The sequence below is a fragment of the Alligator mississippiensis genome, chromosome 1 (genome assembly GCF_030867095.1).
Source record: "Alligator mississippiensis isolate rAllMis1 chromosome 1, rAllMis1, whole genome shotgun sequence".
Taxonomy (NCBI): domain Eukaryota; kingdom Metazoa; phylum Chordata; order Crocodylia; family Alligatoridae; genus Alligator; species Alligator mississippiensis.
In genome coordinates this window covers 368,324,899-368,345,106 of record NC_081824.1, presented here as the reverse complement: position 1 = coordinate 368,345,106, position 20,208 = coordinate 368,324,899, and the positions used below count along the sequence as shown (strand labels likewise).

The window sequence follows — 20,208 nt, the reverse complement described above, 5'->3', positions numbered from 1 at the left end:
TTCCCCCGTTCTACCGCAGCGTGGTGCGGGCCTGGCGGGCGGCCTTCCATCTCTGTCCCCAGGCCAGGCACCTGCGGTTCCCGCAACTCCTTCGAGAGCCCTTGGTCCACAACCCGGCCCTGCACCAGGTCGTGCCAAGCCTGGCCTCCGCCAGCCTCACGGCAGCTCTTGTCGAGGCACGCTCCACCCGCCTGGAGCACCTCCTGGACCCCGCTCGGTCAGACTGGCTGTCACCCGAGGCCCTGGCTGCCCGGCTGGCGATGCGCTCCGTCCGCACCGCGGGGCGGCTTCTGCGGGCCGTTAGGGCCGCCCTCCCGACGGAGGCAGTGACCGCCCTGGAAGCCCATCTCCAGACTCGCCGGCCCCTCCCCGCCACAGAACACGCCTTCCCACCGCTACCTGTCATCCCAGCGGTACCCGGCAAGCTGGCCGAGCGGCCCAACACGCTGCTCAGGCTCCCGGTGCCCCCCAGCAGCAATACGGGCTGCCCTTTTGGCACCCTGCCCCGCAAGGGCCTCTACATGTGGGTGGTGCGCACCCGGCACGCCCAGGTGCTCACCGGCCGCCCTGACACCACGTGGCGGCGGCGCCTGGTGTGGCCCGGGACCCCGGCGTGGCGCACGCTGTATAAGGCGCCCATCGCCAAGAAGACCAGCGACCTGCAGTGGCGGCTCGTGCACGGCATCCTGGCCACCGGCACCTTTGTGCGTCACTTGGACCCAGCGGCCTTGGCGGCCTGCCCCTTCTGCCCGGGGGTGCTGGACGAGGACATTTTCCACGCGTTCCTCGACTGCCCCGGCTGCAGCCTCTCTTTGCCGCCCTGGGCGCACTGCTTCAGGTGCTGGGCCGAGACTTCTCCGAAGACGCCTACGTCCACTCCTTTCCGTACCGGGCGGCCGAGCGGGCCACGGTCAGCCTGGCCAACTTCCTGCTGGGCCAGGCCAAGATGGCCACCCTGAAGAGCCGGCGAAACCAGCTCACCGGCACCGGGATGGTCGACGCCCTGCAGCTCTTCCGCCTGCTGGTGTGGGCCCGCCTCTCGCTCGAGTTTGAGCACGCTGTCCTCTGGCGGACGGTGCCCGCCTTTGAGGAGCGCTGGGCCCTCGAGGGGGTGCTGTGCCGAGTCGAGGCGGGACGCCTGATCCTCGTACTGTGATGCCACCGGCTGCTCAAGCCGCAGAGACGCGTCAAGCGGGCCGAGGCCCTGGACCTTTGCTCATGCGGGTCGACCCCGGAGGCCTCCATGGGTGTCCCTGCTGGCAGAACTGTAAATACTGTAAATAGTCCTTATGTTCGTTGTGTTGTTTTTTTTTGTCTAGAGTGTACGGGCAGGCCTTGCAGGCCATGAGCCCAGGCCTTGTCCATGAGGCCCAGAGCTTCGGGCGTCCTTGTACGTGCTCTTTACTGGCTCCGAGTTATCACCCTCCTGGGAATAAAGGTCTCTTAAAAGTCAAAAGTCTTTCAATTCCTATTGAGTTGAGCAAACTTTGGATCAGGCTCTAATTAGTGAAACTATGGCAACATTTGTTGGAAGGTCAGTGGGTAGTGTCTATTTATAACACATTGGAATTCTCTAACCTTAGGTTCAGGTCTCTTATTTGACATTTATTCTTTCAATGTGTTATCTTGCAATTTCAGGGAAGAAGTAGCTGTTGCAATATGATATGGCTGCAGTAAATTGGTACAATACACAGGTTTAAGATCAGATGTCTAATCCCTATTATTTATTCAGAACTATTTATGCTTCTGCTCCTTCTGTAGCACACAGTCCACCCAGAACTCCATGGTTCCCAGCCTGATTCTCCGCCCCCATGTGGTGCTAGTATTGTGAAGGGAAACGTTTCTAAGTGGCTCCTACAACCTCCAAACATAGAGCTGGAATATTGAGGATACTGATAAAGGCCAATAAGTAAAGGGAGGACAGAAGAACCAAAGAACTGATGCTGCTTCTGCTCCCCTTGGGGAAGTACTTATTCTTAGGTGACTCCATTTCCTGTTTTTAAGGCCAGTACACAGCTCTCTGAACTTCAGCTATTCCAGCTAGCTTGAAGAGGGAAATAACTGCAATTTATGACAGCCTAGGTTTGAAACCCCATGGACTTTTTTTGCCGAGGGCCTATAGAGAGTAAACAAAAAAAAGAGATGTTTGAAAATGGACGACGTGGGAGGCATCCCACAGATACAGCTCTTCTTACCTGCTAATTCTGTCACAAGGGAATCACTTAAATCAAAGGGACAGATGTATTAAACAGAAGGCAACTAGGGAGAAAACACATTCAGAAATACAATAAGACCATTATAAATTGAGTACATGATAAAGTAATAAAACTTGTTTCAAGGATAAACTCCTTGTGCAACAAAAAGAAAATTCAATAGAAATTTAACATGCCAAAATAATAGAACCAGAAAATGAATACATTTTCTTTATATCAAACTAATAAATGTATCATTGAAGTGTAGAGCCTTCTTTAAAAACTACCTTCTAAAATAATTTGGTACAATTAAGTCATCCATGGAACACGTTTCCCTGCTGGGGCATTTATAGCAGCCTATAAACTGGCTGCATATTTCAGTTCCAGATAAAGAACATGGGCTATGGTCTCAGTCATTGTAAAGAGGGTCCTACTGATTAGGGAACAAATTAAATCAGAGAGAGAGAAAAAAAAGGACTTAAAATAAAAATTGGCCAAGCTTTTCAGTTGTGCAAAAGGTTTACAACTTTTTTTAAATGAATGATATTTTCTTAAAGTATATTTTCATACAAGAATTTTCATTCATATGACATTGACAGTTTCAGGCTGGTACAGGGAAGAGAATGGATTTAGATTTTTGGTAAAATGATACTGTTATATACAAATTTGTAGACATGCTGAATGCAATAGATGCTGATATTGTAATATAGTTCCAATACAGTAGTACTCAGAAGCCCCAGTTGAGACAGTGCTTGTTTGTCACGGAATCTATACTTACAGACCTGTCCCAGGCAGTTTACAATTTGACTAAGTGAAAGATTAGAACGCAAGAATTCCCATACTAAATCAGATCCCGAGTTCGTCTAGTTCAGTAAATTGTCTTTATCAGCAGATGCCTCAAAAGAAGGCTCAAGTCCTTTCAAGTAAGCAAAGATGGGATACCAGTAATTTGCCTCTTAAGAAGGCCCCTCGTGCTGCCTATGGGTGCTGAGTGGACCCACAGGCAGCATGTAGTAGGGTGTACCAGATGGCCCTGAATAGCATATAGTGTCTGCTTTGGCTGCTCCAGGATCACACCCCACACAGCGTCTGATCTAGCACACATCCACTTCAGGCTGGATCTGGGGTTTCTTACTCTTGGAGTGACCAGAGCAGGTGTCATATGCAGTGTGACCATGGCGTGGCTGGAGTGGTCACTCTGTGCAGTATGTGCCCCAGACCAGTCCATTCAGGACTGTGCCACATGTGGCACCCTCTCTAGGACACATGCTGCATCTGGCATGGAGTGAATGTGCCCTTGATTGGGTATTATGTGGTCCCAGAGTAGCTGGTCTGGAACACATGTTGCAAGGGGTGCTCGCTCTGGCCACTCCTCGACATGCACTGAATCTGGCCTGTGGGAGTGGTCTGTGGGCTCGATTCAGCCTGCTGACCAATCCCAGGCAATTCATCTGGCCCATGGGCCAGATGAGCTTGATACCCCTGCTCTGAAGCAGTGGTTTTGTACCCCTTCAAAACTTTTTTTAGTATTAGCTATCTGACCTCTGGATATTTTTGCTGCCTATATAAATGACAAACAAAGCTTATTAGCCACCTTATAGAGATGGGAAACTGAGGTATACAGAAATTAGAGATTTATTCAAAATTGCATAGAGAAGTCTGCAGCAAGGGTGGAAATTTGAATATAAATGTCTTAAAACCTGAGCTCAGTGGATTCATTACAAGACCACCCAATCAATATAACAAAGAAAGTAACATTTTTAACATATGCATGACATGCAAATGTCCATGTCTACAAAGCACTTTAGGGTGCCATAGATTTATATGCTACTGTTGCTATGTGAATCCATATCTAGTCATTCAATGATGACTCTCTTTGGCTTATTTTTGCTGAATTATACAAAATGTATGCATTACAAACTCTTAAGTGTTTGTTCTAAAACTGTGTTCATGTTGAATGCAGTTCATGAGTTCAGCTCTAGAATTAAAATAAAATACAATTATGATAGCTATGGTAATTCAAACAATATTTTTTCTAGTGTTTGGCAGAACACTCCTTTTAGGAGAACTTCCCTGTCTTGGGAATTTGTGGTAGGATCACATTAGCCATCAACACTAGCCTTGTATTTTCCTCTACCAGCCTACGCTAACTATTATCTGTTAACTGTGTGGCTTCCTGACATTGTATTCAGCTTAACTGGAAATGTGATGAAGTACAGTAATCACAGGTTGTACAGTTAGAATAAGAATTTTTGTGGGAGAAGCAGCTTTTTTGTCATTTATCTTTGTTGAACAACTCTGTTTTGATGCATGTGTAAATTTATGTCATTACTGGCAAATCAGTTTCTGCCCACCCTTTGGTATTTTTGCAATTTCCACTGAAATCTCTGAGAAAATAATAAGGATCTTATAGCTTTTTAGGGCAAGATCCACCTTCCCAGTATCAGCTCTGGGGGATCTCTAACCAGATATCACTAGTAAGGATTTATCCAATTGAACTGTTGTAGCTTAACTAAAATAGCTTCAGCAGAGTTGGAGGGTATATCAGCTTTCAAACAAGATAGGAGATATCTCTCAGAGATGTGGAGAGCAGCTCTCCTCATTGAGTCCTATCCTATCTCTGTAGTGTCATATAAGTTTTCATTTACTTAGAAGAAATCTTTGAATTCAGCCAGTTGTCAGATCCAATCAGAACCCCAGGATGAAAGCTTTGGGCCAACACACATCTAATGTTGTGTTGGATAGGATCTCTTAAGGTTTATATAGCTATATTAGTGCAATCTATGTTTTTGGCTGGAACATCAATGCATGACATAGCAGGTTTGGAGTGTTCTAGCCATGGTGGTCCAGGAAATGTCAAGAGAAAAAGCTTTTAGTGATATCTTTTGTTGACCCAACTGTATGATTGGGAAAACTGTTGGACAAACTTTCAGGCATCAGGTGCCCCAGGGGGAAGCACGCATAGGCTGAGCTAAAGAGGCTTAATTAAACAGAAGACTTTGCATGGAGTCTCTTCCCCTTTCGATCTTTAGCTCAGCCTGTGTCTGCTTCCCCTTCAGACCTGAGTAAGGGCACCTGATGCTCAAAAGCTTGTCCAACAGCTCTCCCAACTATACAGTTGTTCAAATAAAAGAAAACACAAAAAATCCTTGCCTCCAGAATGACATGCAGTTCTCCAAAGTCATGCAGGTTTCAAACTCATGTGCAAGGCTGAGGTAGGACTGACTAAACAGAGAAGAAACTGTCCTTTCCTCATTGTGCAGACAGAAAGATAGAAGGAACAGGGACTAGAGACAAATGCAATCTTTCCTATCAGCAGCCAGGAAAGGATGAAAGGAAAGATCACTATAGCACATCACAATGTCAGGTGATTATTTTCTGGTTGTCTATACTTCCAGTCTATGGGAAAGTTGCTTTCCTGTTCTTCAAAGTTCTATGCTACTGATTAAAGGTATTTGTTTCCAATGTTAAAGAAATACCTTTTGGATGTATGGACCATCATCTCTCCAGATACTGGTAAGTATTTAATATAAAAACAAATATTTTGATACTTCAGACCATTCTACTTTAAGAATGATCACTGTTTGGTAAAGCAGAAAATGACACCTACCAAATCTACTCCCTGTTTGCATCAGATGTATACAATGTTGAAAAATGTATGCCTCTTACTAGTCAAGTTAACCTATATTGTTACCAGTACATGGTTTGGGGATTCTTGAGGTGGGGCAAGGGTGGGTTCTTACTACTGAAACTCTAATCACAAAAAAACCCATACTCTTTCTAAAGAGTGCTCAGAATCAGACAAGAACCAATTTATTATAGCTGGGCACCATGACACAGGGTAGCATCAGTGGCTGCTCTGCTCTGTCAGTCATAGCTGGGCTGACCATGCAGTGGCTGGTATTTTTGGGTCCCTGCCCCCTAACTTGGCACCTGGAGCTGATCTCCAAGTAGTCTTCCCACTTAGCTACATCAGGGTGGATCTAGCGGGGACAGGGGACAGTTTCACCTCCCTTTGATTACAGTTCTACCCAAACTTTAAAACCAAGTGGCTGGGGGACATTTGATATTTCTATTCAGGCAGTGCTGAGAGAGTCCATGGACTTCATGGCTCATTATCATCTCTCTGATTCCTGCTAATCTCTCTCCACTCCACAGGTGTTGATGACCAGAGATCCTGGTTTTCTCTGATTTAAAAAATCCCCAATTTTCGGTTAAAAATAATAACCCCAAATCCACATTTTTCTGCAATTTAAATGCAACACCACTAATATCTCTCTCTATATAGCTATATGTAACCCAGGTGGCGGCCCAATAGTTGCCACCCCTGCCCAATATCAGGGATGGTGTGGTGAGAGTGGGGCAGGGTTCTGGCCAGCACCAATTTACTTTCCAGCTGGCCCCTGCTCCCCACAGAGCAGCCTGTGGTCCCAAGAAGGTCTAACACTTAACTGATTTAACTATTTAAACTTTATTTACAAAACAAGAATAATAGGAAAGGTTATTTACAAGTGAACTTAAATGGCATAACCAGAATCACAAAACAAACCAGAATGCCTTAGTCAACTCTTGACTCAAGAACCACAGGTAGGGTAACTGGCAGCTTTCAGCCACTGCTGAGATGCTACCATCAGGAAGCAAGGTTGTAATTCCCAGCAGCTCCCACAGGCTTCCCAATAAGTGACAGACTGCAACAGGTTAAGCTCTTCTGGTCTGCAGCAATCAAATTGTATCAAACCCCACCCCCTCAAAGAGGCTGAAGGGTAACTCTCTGTGGCAACGAATAAGGCAAGCAACAAAGTAGGCTCCTGAGCAATCAGCATGACCCAAGCACAAAGCTCAGGGACTCCATCTGATAACAATCAGCTGCAGAATAAGGGACAGGACCGAGTCCCCTCTGGGGCAGTCAGTGGCAGAGGGTCAGCAGCACAGGCAGCTCCCAGGGGTCATTTCTCTAAACCCCTGCTCCAGATGACTAGCCGAGCACCCCACATGCCTTGCAGCTTGCCAATCCCGCTCCGAGCGCCGGCCTGAACCACGAGCTCCCAGGGACCCTTGTTCTGGTGCTCTGCTGCTCCTCAGGATCCCACTGCCTTGTCTGCTGTTGTCCCACTTCCCCAGGGAAGGTTAGGGGTTTCCTCAACTCACCGGACCAGCTCCCTGCTCTGGCTAAGGATGCCGCCTGCGCTCTTGGCCACTGCCTCTTCTCTGCAGTGGAGTGGGGAGGCTGACTGCCACCCCTAGCCTCCAGGACGCCTGGCACATCCAGCATACTGCAATGGGGCCTTGGGGCACCATCTTTCTGCCACGGTTCCCTCTCTGCTGCAGAGCTGGAGGAACGGCCGACTGCCACCGCCTTCTTCTCCCAGGGCCTTCAAGGCTCTTCAGAGGGGTCTCTCTGCTCCCTCTGCTGGGTCAGTTCACCCCAGCTCTTCTTAGGCCCCCTGTGTCATTCCCGGGAGTCACTGTCAGCAGCCCCCACAGGCCAGTTTGGCTGCTGCTTTTATCCCCTCTGGCAGACCCTCCCTGGCTTGCAAACTGGCCAACCATGGCTCAGGGTGGTAGGCCCCTAACCCCGGCCATCCCCCTTCCATGCAAATGAGGGGATTGAAAACCCTTCTTTAGATTGACTTCTCTTTTTCCATAGGGCAGGGCTCCCTGCTCCATCCTTGGGGTCGCTCAGAGTTCACCGGCACTGTTTCTAGCCCAGGGTAAGTATCTCAAGCCAATCTGGTGAGCCCACATTGGCAGTCTGTTACATATATATATATATATATATATGAGAGAGAGAGAGAGAGAGAGAGAGAGAGAGAGAGATTCATTTTAATCCTCAAAAAATGTGGATTTGGGGTTACTTTTTTTTAACTGAAAATTGCTGCCATGCACACAGGGGACTCATCACCAGGGCAGTGCAGAGTTCACAGTGTCAAGGAGCTCTCCTGCATGGCCCTGCTTTGCCCTGAGGTGCCGGGTCTCATTCACTGGACTGTGGGGGCCCCAGGGGAGGGCAACACAGTGGGAGCCTAGGCCACAGTGGGCAGCCTGGGCCCATCCCTGCCCTGTGCAAAGATCTGGGGGGCATGGGTTCCCCCTGCCCCCCCCCAGGAGTGCATGCAGTCCCACCACCCCACCCCTGTCTGAGCCTGCAGCAGGAAGGTAGCAGGGGGGAGCCAGGCTCTACTCCACTGCACCAGCTACACCAGCCCTGGTATCTGGGGGCCCCTCTGGCAGGGCTGTAGGTAGGGGTGAGGGGCACCAGCAGGGCTGGGAGGGGGCCTGGGGGGCTTCATTTTAATCACAGATTTGGGGGGGGTTATCAGAGAATTTACAAATTTTCATTTTTATCAGATTTGTACAGATTTGTATCTGTTTTTATCAGGGAAAAACAGGATCCCTGGTGATGATGTGCCCCACTGTCCCTATTTTGAAGTCCTAAATCTGTCCCTGATCTGTGTTACTGCTGTTTAGTTATTAATTTACAAAAGTGCACTATTGTTAAGCTGCAGTTAGTAACAGGAAGGAGTTCTGGACAGCTTTACAGTCTCATGTAATTATAAACATTTGTCAAAAGCCGTTTCTGTCTAAAGTTAAACCACTCTATTATCAATATGGAAATGTATTGATTGTCATGGCGGGGTCCTCACGGAGGGCCGTGATCTCCTTGAGGTCCCTCGCTCCGTGTCAGGCCGGCCCAAGACACCCTCTAATTCTCGCCCGCCACGTCTTGTTGGTCAATATAATGTTGGGAGGCTGCCTTGTGTCTTCCCTGGGCACGGCTACTCGGGACCTCGGTCCCCGCGGTTCTTCCGGACCCCCTGGGGGTCTCCCGATACGGTGGGTGTTCCTCGGACACCCTAGCCTTATGGGCTATGTGTGGCTCCTACCAGCCCCTAATACCACGCCCCAAGCCTCGCAGATGTAATAGACATTGTTGGGTCTGTCTCTCTCGTGCCCAGCCTCCCGCTGGGCCTCCCCTGATGGTACGGTCCCGCTCAGGGACTCCCTAGCGGGCCCCGGCCCTTCCCTGGCCAACTGCACGGATACCCTCTCTGACCCCAGCTCACCGCGCTGCTACTCCCTGTCTTCTCGGGGCAACCTCAGCGCCCTGCCTCGGTCTGAGGGGTGTTGCCGCACTAGCCTGTGGCCGGGCTCGCTATGCCCGTCTCGGGCTTCTCAGTAATTGCCCCTCTCTCTAGGGCTCCTCAGTATGGCGCTCCCCCTCTTTGGGGCTCGCCGCGCCCCCACAGGGCTTCTTAATCATATACAATGGTGCTCCCCCTCTTTGGGGCTCGCCGCGCCCCCACGGGGCTTCTCAATCATATACACTGGCGCGCCCCCTCTTTGGGGCCCGCTGTGCCCCCCACGGGGCTTCTCAATCAGATCACCCCTCTCCCTGGGGCTGGGGTCTATGTACCCCACACGCAATCCGGGGTCTCAGTCCCCCGTCTGCAACCTACCGGTTGCGCCCGCGACCCACTGGCCGCGCTCCTCGCCACCAGTTGCTCACGCACTGGCGTGTGAGCGGCGCCTTCCCTGGCGCTATGAAAATAATGCGCCCTCTTGGCGCTAGGGCACCCCACACTCTCTGGGGTCCCTATAATTGAGGCCTCCTCCAACCCCTACAGCCTCACCCAAGCCTCCGGGTGTAATAACACAAACACAACGCAAAACCACGAGCCCCTAGGCTGTAACATAACCACAAGCCGCATGGCCATAACTCAGTATCATAGCTCGAGCCTCCAGGGCTATTATGAGCTGTACTTGCAACTCAGGCTCCTTCCCATATCTCGGCTGAGGGAGCTCCTGCCTCTCTGGCTGCTGGCAGAGAACTGCCAGCCTGGCTTCAGCCCTGGGCTTTATAAGGGCCAGGCCCTGCCCCCTACAGGCAGCTGGCTCCCCTTAGTTGCTCCGGCAAACCACAGCTGTGCTCAATTAGCTCTGCCAGGGCTCTCTCCCTGGCAGTTTCTCCTCTCTAGGAGCAGGCACTAAGGTGCCCTGTGACATTGATAAACATGGCTGTAGGCAAACTACAGAAACTAATGAAGAAGAATCAATATGTGTGAAAATTGTACAAATTTGTCATAGCATTTTTTGTGAATTTGAGAAAGAAAAAGAAAAGTTATAAGAAGAGCCCAGGACATTGTATGGAGTGAGTTTGTGGGCCAAGTATTCAGTGTCTATAAATTGCTGTTGGGTACACAAATTGGGTGGGTACACAAGAAGATATGCAATTGATATACATGTTAAAGTTAAGACCCTAGAATAATAATCAGTAAAAATTGACACAGGATCCACTACAGCTAGCAGAGAGATCAAACCCGCATTGATTTTGATAAGAATTGTATCAGGTCTATGGTTATAAAAAGTTTCCTGGTTAATATGTTTGAACATTTGAATTAGAGGGCAGCTTTGAATTTCAGTTTGTACAAATAATAGTGGATTCCTAACTTTGTTTTAGATAGTTCTTTAGAACAAAATAAGATAGAAATAAATTATTTTCAGCAGTAGCAAATAATTTATAGGGTCAAGAAAAACACGTTAGGGAGGAGAACTCTTGCATTCAAAATGCTGAAAAAAATGCGAGCTATGATAACAGACATGCCTCATTGGCAATAAGGCTAGTTTTTTTGCATGACATGAATTCTCTTCCCTCAGTGCCTTCCTCCACAATTCAGCTGTTTTGTCGTCTTCTTGCACCAAATCCGAACATCAGCTACAGGATCCTTATGACGCTCATCACTTTGTATACATTAAATACATGGCTCATTCATGGAGCTAATGAATTCTAGCAAATTAATAGAAGTTAATCAGCTTATTTCTTCTGGATGCCACTGAAGGAGTGGGTCTTCAAGAGACAACTAAACTAAGAAGGGTGCAGAAGTTTTAATATAGGGAACAGGTTGGGAAATATCTTACAAACAATTATGGGTGAAGCAGACAAATGGAACAAAGCTAACATTCTCAGCTCGGTGGAAAACAGTGTAAGCAATTAGGCTCTCTATCCAGCTCAGGAAAGAGCCTTGATCTAGTCCCTCTTAGGCCATTGCAACAGGCCATGGTGTTTTATTCAAGCACAAAAACTGGTAATACAAGACAGAACAAGTCCACTGACCAACCCAGATTGCACCCTTTTTCCTCCTTCCTGGCTTTTCTCTCAGCCTCTAGAAAGAGGACAACTTCTTACCTTTGAATCACCTGCTGAGTGTGACCAAGATTCTTTCAATCCTTGTCTGGATGTTTCTTCATGTTGTGGGGCATCAGTAGAGGTGACAATATCATCAGAGCAATGGGCAAAACAAAATCTTAAGTGACATATCTTCTTGTACAGAAAGGAGAGAGAAAGGTGACAGGATGTCATAGAGGTCAGACAAGAAGTTTACAATTATGAAGATGGGGCCTCAATAGGAGTGTTAACTATGTGAACAGAATAAGGGTTTTTAATATATTGTATAAGAAGAAAAGGGATCATCTGAAGAAAGCTTGGATGCTTAAGGTAAAGGGAGGAGGGGGGAAGTCTGTAATGGTTCCATCCATAGGATCCCTTATCTCAGCTGCCTTCCTGGAGTCACCACCACCTGCCTCCCAGTATATATTCCCAGTCGCCTGGATTTTGAGCATCTTGCCTGCCACAGCTTTGCTGTTATATGAAGTACAGGGCCTCAGTCCAGATTGGAAAGCAGACACCCAGGTGTTTCACTTTTTCCCCCATCAGCAAGCTGGCTCTCCACAGAAAGAGAGAGAGACAGGGAGTCCTTGGGTCACAGGGTCCCTAATCTATACCCGAAACAGTCTTTGGGTGCAGGGTCCCTGCTATACCACAGCAACAGGTCACGGGGGGGGGGGGGGGGGGCCCTGCCCATAACAGCAACAATCCTTAGCTCACAGCCTGCTGCCCTTCTTATTCCCTCTCTAGGGATCAGTCCCATAGAGTGCAGCCTTCTCTCTCCATTACCTTGAAGCATCTTCTTCACATGTTCTTCAGGCTTTGTATCAGGCTCCTCAGTTCCTTGGATCCAGCTTTAGCCTCTGCTCCATCCTGAGCTCTTCCTTCCAGGCTGTCCTGCAAGCAATTCCCCAATTCAGGCAGTGGCAAGCTTATATTGTCAGAAAAAAAGGAGCATGACCTACCCTGTGTTTCACTCTTGAGGGGGTTAATGCCCTTTTTCACCCTATTTCATAACGGGGCCTTGTGTCTCCCATTACACAGTCAAAGATGTTAGCTCCTTGCTAAGACAGGGAGAATAGTGTGTTTATTAAATATGATTACTATGTCTCTAAACTTTTAGAAGGTCACCTATCACTGTGCCATATAGATGCACTTTACGTGGTTTAAATTGGAAGAAATGCCAAATATATGTCCCCATCTTGTTCCTACTGGGATTTTTGTTTGCACTAAAGACACTTTATAGCACTATGGCTGTTATAATGGGAGAAAATTATATTTCACTTACACAACCAGTGCAGTGTAAAGTAGCCTCAGATTAGATAAAATCAGGCCTTTTTGGTCAGTGGCAGACCTCCATTATTTCAATGGGAGTAGTTGCTGGTCAATAATAAGTAACTACACTATCTATCTAAGAGAATCTAATAATTATTTTTTACCAGGTGCCATGATATTTATCTCTCTCATCTTGGGATCCATATTTTAAATCAAACAAAGCAAATAAATCGAAACTTCAACTTTGTGAAATTCATTTCAGCATCCTCATCCCACAAAAAAAAAGAAGAAAGGATGGTGGAATCAATTTAGCATGCTTAGCAATTTTGAACAAAGATTGTAAGGTATTTACTTAATAGCAATGACCACAAACAAGTCTTTGCTTTAAAGTGCAAATTACTCTTTCTTAGAACTTCCTTATATTTTTAGATATAAAGTTTCAGCCTAAATAGTCTATTTAGAATCTATTCCTTATCTGCAGGTATCCTGGTTTTCTCTGAATTAAAAAAAAAGTCCCCAATTTTCAGTTAAAAAAGCAACCCCAAATCCACATTTTTCCATAATTAAAATGAAACATCACTATATATTTGTGTGTGTGTGTGTGTGCGTGCGCGCATGTGTGTATTAGCGGTGTTTCATTTAAATCACAGGAAAATGTAGATTTGAGGTTACTTCTTTTTATCCAAAAATTGGGGATTTTTTTAAGTCAGAGAAAACCAGGATCCCTGCTTATCTGGCATTCATACTACAGCATCATAGTCATGTTTCAACTCAGGTTGTGCCATTTTGGCCTCTGAAGAAGATCAGTTAAAACTGTCACTTTACAACGGGCTTGTAAATGATCGTGTCAAAATCTCCTCAACTTTTGACTCAGATACATCAAACATACAGGCACTATATAAAATTCTCTCTTCTCATTCCTCAGTCAAGTGATGGCTCGTCCAATGTAAATCACACATTTAAATATACTGAGAAATACCCCCCATTGAATTTTTCTCCGCCAGATAAACTGTCCCAGTAAGAGCCAGCACTGATGTGACCTCATTCCTTATTCTGGAAGACTAGACATTGCACTCGACTAGGTTCGTAATTATCCAAGGCTGGATGCAAAGAGCCCTAAGAAGAAAAACAAACATAAACTTAGATGAATAATGTACAGCCTCCCTTTTACAGTGTCTGTTTAACTAACAATGAAAGAAAATAGTAAAATCTTCACAGATTACATTAAGTAATAAGTTTTCACAAAAACACACATGCCCACATACAACTATACATACAGCACATGCATACTATAGCCACCTCCAATGTCATTAGCATTTTCAAGTCAGAACTGCACAGTGAATTGAGTCTATTGGATATATCCTTTCACTAGGATGTGTAGCAAAAATATGGGAAAGTCATACCCCATATTAAGGAACTATGTAAAACGAAGTGTAATCTGCTTCAATCATAAGCTGTCACATACCACTGTGGTAGAAAAGAATCAGGGTTACAGTTTCAGTGACCAGTTTTAGTTTTTTCCGATCATGTATTTTGTTCATAAACTACAAACTCAAGTCCTTAGCCAGGAAACAGTATTTTTATTTGTCTTTTGCCAGTCTTTGGCTTTAATCAGAGTTTGACTGTATAGCGGCAAATGACATTTGTGTTCTTCTGAGGCACAGCTCAACAAGATATAATTAGAAATACTTTAGTTGACCTTTCATAAACCATGATCCCCAACAAAATTGTGTAGAATCACATTAAAAAATGTTCTTGCATCTTTTGTGGGTACAGACAAGATTACAGGATACTTTTATTTTAGAATAATTACACGGTGACCTTCAGAGTTATTTGCAAAGGTCATATTCTCTTCACATACCCTTGATTTCTTTTCAGTTTTCCCTTTTGTCCCACCAGACATAAATTTAGCAAAGGAAGAAGAAAGAAAGAGTATTTTTTCTGTGGTTGAAAACTGAAGAAGATAGTTCAAAGTCCCCATAGGCACTCAGAGGGCTGTGGGCTATGATAGGCTATTTTCTACCATTTAGCTCCTGCATTATCACTACTCCTTTTTCTTCATTATTCTCTACTTATCACATGCAGCATCACTACAGAGCCCAAATAGAGAGTTGTAATTACCCAGCTGCCACCTGATAGTACCCCTTCTATCATCTTTATCTCACTAGGCCTTGCTGTTTCATCATTGGATAAAACTTGCCCATGGCAATGCCTGTGATAGTACATCTTAGAGATACATTTAAAGTTTACTCATTTATCGCAGAAAAATGCTGAACCCATGCAATTATTAGATACACTTGCCAATTTATTTGTTCAGTAAGGCTACTTTAACTCCTTTTTCTATCAGCTATTTGTTCTGCTCTTCTTGAAAACACTGAGGTCACAGTTGGGCACTGACATGAAATAGAAAAATTCCAAAATGTCCACGAAAGTCTGACTCATTGATAAGACCATATATATAAACTTTTACTAGAAATCTAAAGTAAGGGACTTGCATTTCATGACCACTTTTGCTTATGTTAACCTGCAGTGCTAAGATACAGGTTATTCAATTCAAGTAGTATCCCTGAGATACACCGGACCTAGTCTGTCACATTTGGGAAATAATTCAACTGTTGATTAATATAAAGGCTGATTGTAAAACCTTTATTACACCATATTAAGTATATAAGTGTGAAAAGGTTAATCAAATATTCTATATCTTCTTTAAACCTTATGACTCATCCCTTTATATATTAAATGTGTTACACTGATTTAAGATGGATGTAATTTTCTATTTTATCTTCACCAGCATCTTTTTAGAGATAAGTAACAGTATTTTTAAAAAACTCCTACAAAAGAGAAAACCAGATGGTAGATAATAAGAAATGCAGTTTCTGAATTCTTATTATCAACACAATATTTATATGTATATGATAGCAACACCAGGGGTGTCATCTGAGTAAAGATCCTCACATGCTCAATTCCACAGAAACTCCACAGCAGGAGGCATCTCCTGCCCCAAGGAATTTATAATCTAAGTTCTGAGCCAGAAAACCTTTATTCTGTTAAAAGTTGTGCCACAAATTTGTTGCATACCCCTGAGTAAGGCACTTAGATCAATGTTTTCAAGTGTCAGTGCCTAAAGTAGGGCTTCATAGGCTATCTCTACAAAAGGACTTAGGGCAAGATCCAGAGAGGTGCCATGTCAAACAATTACTGCAAAAGGGTGATTCAAAGAAAGTTAGGCACCTAGGTTTCCTATATGCACAACAGGAAGATCTGACACTTCTGAAGGGTGATTCAGAAAGTCCAGAGGCTGGGGATGAACCGCCTCAACTATCCAATAAAAAATATGTGTAGAGTTGATGGCTATAGCTGCTATTTGCATAGTAGCCCAGTATTCCCTCACTTTGAAAAGGAGACACCTATATTCACAAACCACATGAGCTATGTGGCGGGCCAGTAGGGGGCGCTCCTGCGTTGAGCCACCAACCTCACTTTGCCCGACCACCTTCCAGGCTCCGAGTGCCTCCCTGGGGGTGCCTCATGTCTGGCCGACCCCCTTCCTGGAGCACACCTGCTAGCCTGGGAGTTCCACTGCCACCACCCAGGGCTGGGCTTGATTCTGGCTCTGCGTGCCCTGGGAAACACAGGCCTAGTAGCACTTGAGGGTACTTGATTCACTTCAAGAATGTGGGATGCTTCCCTCAGTCAGAAGCACAAGTATTGATCTCCCTTAGTCAGCTGAACCAAGGGGACCGCAAGGCATAATCTAGACCCACTCCCAATAAGTCTCCCACGCTAGGTACAAAGGAGAATTTTATTGGTTACAGAGGGTAGGGGTAGAATAGGGTACAGGGTAGAGCAATATCAGAGAAATCCCATAAAGCAAACTCCCAAGGCTGGGTAGCCTTTGCTCACACATCTGAGTTACCGCAAGCTATATATCTAGTTAGATCTCAGGTAGCTCACTCACAAGTATCATCCAGAGGCAGGTGGAGATTCCCTCTGGAGGCAGGCAGTTTCTTGATCATGAGTTTTGAGAGAGAGAGCAAGTTTCAGATGGTCCAGCTCTTCTCTCTCTCTGAGTCTTCCTCATGGCTGCTGCCCCCTCCTCCTGGGCAGTCCTTAACTTATAGCTCTTGTGACCTCATTTACCTGGTCCAATGGAGACCAGCACCTGTTAGCTGTCTGCCAACCAATTTGAAATGCATCACTAGTTGCTGGGCAGACTGGCAGTTCCTAGCTCCCCAGGGAGCCCAAGCCCCTCACCCAGGTACGTGATGCCAGTCACGTAGGCAGGGGGAGCAGGTTGCCCCCCTCCCTCAGGAATGTATCCTGCTCAGGTTACCTAAAGAGATAGGGTAAGGCATGTATCTTCTGCTGGTCCCAGCCTAACCAAATTCTCACAGAGGAGAGCTTTTGGGGAGAAACAGAGGTGGCCTTCTGCCACAAGCTATATGGATTTGGAACCTACAATCCTTACATTCTCAGAGAGTCCTAAATGCTAGGCTAAGGGAATCAAACACATGAACTGTGGGCTTGATGCAGCCAACAGAACCATTCCCTCTGGCCCACAGGGCTTCTGGTGGGGCGGGGAATTTAGGGAACATGGGCTAGAGCAGGGTGGGGACTGACATAGAGTCCAGGGTTATAGCGCCCTGTTGAACTTGTCAGCAAGGGGACCAGCAAAGACTGCATCAGTACAGTCCCTTTTGCCCTGTGGCTGCTTAGTCTGCGACTGCTTGGCCCTCCACTGTTTCCTCTGCCACAGCTTTGCCTGCTGTTTTTGCCACCTCTGTCGCTTTCCCCTCTGCTTGCACTGCCTCCACTGGCTCTGCTGCTACAGCTGGAGGCCCTACCACCACCTTAGTTACCCCTGCCACAACAGCTGCTGGCCCCACCACCTCCACTGCTTGCCAGGCTATTGCCAGGTCTGGATCTGTAGACTAGTCTTGAGAAGAAGGAAGACACTGTCCATTCTGTCAAAGCTTAGCTATTGGGCAACCAAAGTGCAACTATCATGGGACCAGAAGGAGAGCCTATCTCTATAGCTTAATGGCTAGGGAAGTCATCTGGGAAGGGGGAATCCTGGATTCTGGCTTTTCTGACAGTGACTCTCTCTTCCTTTTAACAGTCTTGATGTTCCAGCAATCAAGCTATCCTTTGTTCTGCAATTCTATTGTCATAGATTCATAGACATTAGGGCTAGAAGGGACCTTGAAGATCATCAAGTCCAGCCCCCTGCCCCAGGGGCAGGAAATCAGCTAGGGTCAAAGGATCCCAGCAAGATAAACATCCAAACGTTTCTTGAATGAGTCCAGAGTAGGTGCCTGCATCACTTCTGGAGAGAGTCTATTCCAGGTCTTGGGGGCTCGGACAGTAAAGAAGTTTTTCCTTATGTCCAGCCTAAAACGGTCACGGAGGAGTTTATGAATGCTGGTCCTTGTTATCCCTTGGGGTGCTCCGGTGAACAGATGTTCCCCCAAATCCTGATGCACACCCTTTATGTACTTATAGGCAGGCACCAGGTTCCCCCTGAGCCTGTGCTTTTCCAGACTGAAGAGTCCCATGGCTCTCAGCCTCTTATCATAAGACCTATTCTCTTGCCCTCTGATCATGCGCGTGGCTCTCCTCTGGACTCTCTCAAGCTTCTTGACATCCTTCTTGAATTGTGGAGCCCAGAATTGGATGCAGTACTCCAGCTGCAGCCTCACCAAGGCTGAGTAAAGCGGGAGGATGACATCCTGGAATTTACTTGAGAAGCATCTATGGATGCAAGCCAGGGTTTTGTTTGCTTTACCAGCTGTGACATCACATTGGTGGCTCATGTTCATCTTGTAAGTAAGGTAAGTGGGGCGGAGGGACCCGGCGCAGCTGAGCCGGATCCGGAGGGGAAGCCCCCCGGGTCCCATATAGCTGAGCCGGTAGGGAGCCGCGCTCCCGAGCCACGTGGTGCGAACAGAGCGCGCAAACAGGCACGCTCTGTAAGAGCACGCCGGCGTTCGCGCCGGCGGGCAGGCCAGGAGGGCCAGAAGTGAGACTCCTGTAGGGGTAGGGTGTAGACACCACACAGATCTACAAACAGCAGCTCGGAATGGTGTCTACGAGGAGTGCTGCTAGGGCTTCTGCCCAGGGGGACAAGGCTACCCGGGGCTGGTCTGAGGCCTCCACCCAGACCGAGCCCATGGGGGAGCTGATGTCCCCCTACCTCCTGGCCTGTGGGGGATCCCCAGCAGGGCCGGGGGGGGCAGAGATTGGGGGCCCCCACACCTGTCCGGCAGGTGCCCGTCTTAGGGCTCTGAAGGCGCAGGTGCGGGAGCTCCGGGAGGACGTTAGCAGGCTGAGGGGGATCAGGGAGGCGGAGGATGAAATTGACAATTATTTCCTTTCCCTGCAGGCCCAGGCACTGAAGGAAGAAGCAGCCCGGGGAATGCCCTCCACAGCAGAGTGGCAGATGGTCACAGCCAGGACCGGAGCAGCTCACAGAGAATCGGTACCAGCTTCTCCAGTCCGACTGGTGAACAGGTACAAGGCCCTGGCAACCCTGCAGGAGATGGAAGGGGAGGAGGAAACCCTTGGGCAAGAAGAAACACCATGTTCTTCACACTCCGAACAGGTCAAGAGATCCACGAGGACCCCGAGGAGGAGGCGATGAGTGCTCGTCATAGGCGACTCCATCCTGAGAGGTATGGAAGGGCCCATCTGTCGCCAGGACCCCTCAGCACGAGAGGTATATTGCCTCCCTGGAGCAAAGATTCGGGATGTGACGGAGGTAATCCAGGCCAGGATCAAGCCCACCGATTACTACCCCATGGTCCTAGTCCATGTGGGTACTAATGATGCGGCCAGGAGAACCCCCGATCACCTGATGGCGGACTACAGTGCTCTGGGCGGCGTGCTGAGGGAGTTCGGTGCACAGGTGGTTTTCTCTTCCATCCTACCAGTGAACGGACGTGGAAGACGGCATGAGAACTGCATCCGAGAAACCAACTGGCGGCTTTGGCAGTGGTGTCTTGAGGCAGGCTTCGGCTTCCTGGACAATGACCCGCACATCATGACGAGGGACATGCTCAGCTGGGATGGGCTTCACCTGTCCCCCAAAGGTAAGCATGTGTTTTCTTCTAGGTTGGCGGATCTCCTCCGGTGGGCTTTAAACTAGGCTCGTCGGGGGGAGGGGAGTACGAGGGCAGGGGAAGCTGTGGACCACCAAACCATGTGGCACCCACAAGGACAGACCAACCTGAAAAAAGAGAGTATTGGAAACCTGAAAGCCATGGGGAGACCAGCACTACAGAACAGGTAAGAAACAAGAAGGTAAGAAACAATGGGCCCTTTGGGACTCGGAGCGGGGGGGCAGCAAAGGCACCAGTCGCAGGGCTCAAGTGCCTATATACTAATGCTAGGAGCATGGGGAACAAGCAGGATGAGCTAGCACTCCTGCTTGCACTAAACACCTATGACTTAGTGGGGCTAACAGAAACCTGGTGGGATTCATCACATGACTGGGCGGTACATATTGAGGGCTATAGATTGTACAGAAAGGACAGGTCGTGGAAGAAAGGGGGGGGGGTTGCACTTTATGTCAGTGAGCAA

The 20,208-nt window shown here is 47.4% G+C and overlaps 1 long non-coding RNA gene across 4 annotated transcripts in view; it reads right to left on the bottom strand.

Moving 5' to 3' along the window:
* The window catches only part of LOC132247784 (uncharacterized), a 186,690-nt gene that overhangs the window by 47,135 nt on the left and 119,347 nt on the right, over nt 1-20,208 (bottom strand). For 3 of the 4 annotated variants that reach the window (XR_009459219.1, XR_009459217.1, XR_009459220.1), the window contains 2 exons: nt 12,145-13,746; nt 11,377-11,508 (listed from right to left, as the gene is read on the bottom strand). This is a non-coding gene — a long non-coding RNA (uncharacterized LOC132247784). The remainder of the gene's footprint in view (nt 1-11,376; nt 11,509-12,144; nt 13,747-20,208) is intronic. The other variant, XR_009459218.1, reaches the window with a different exon arrangement.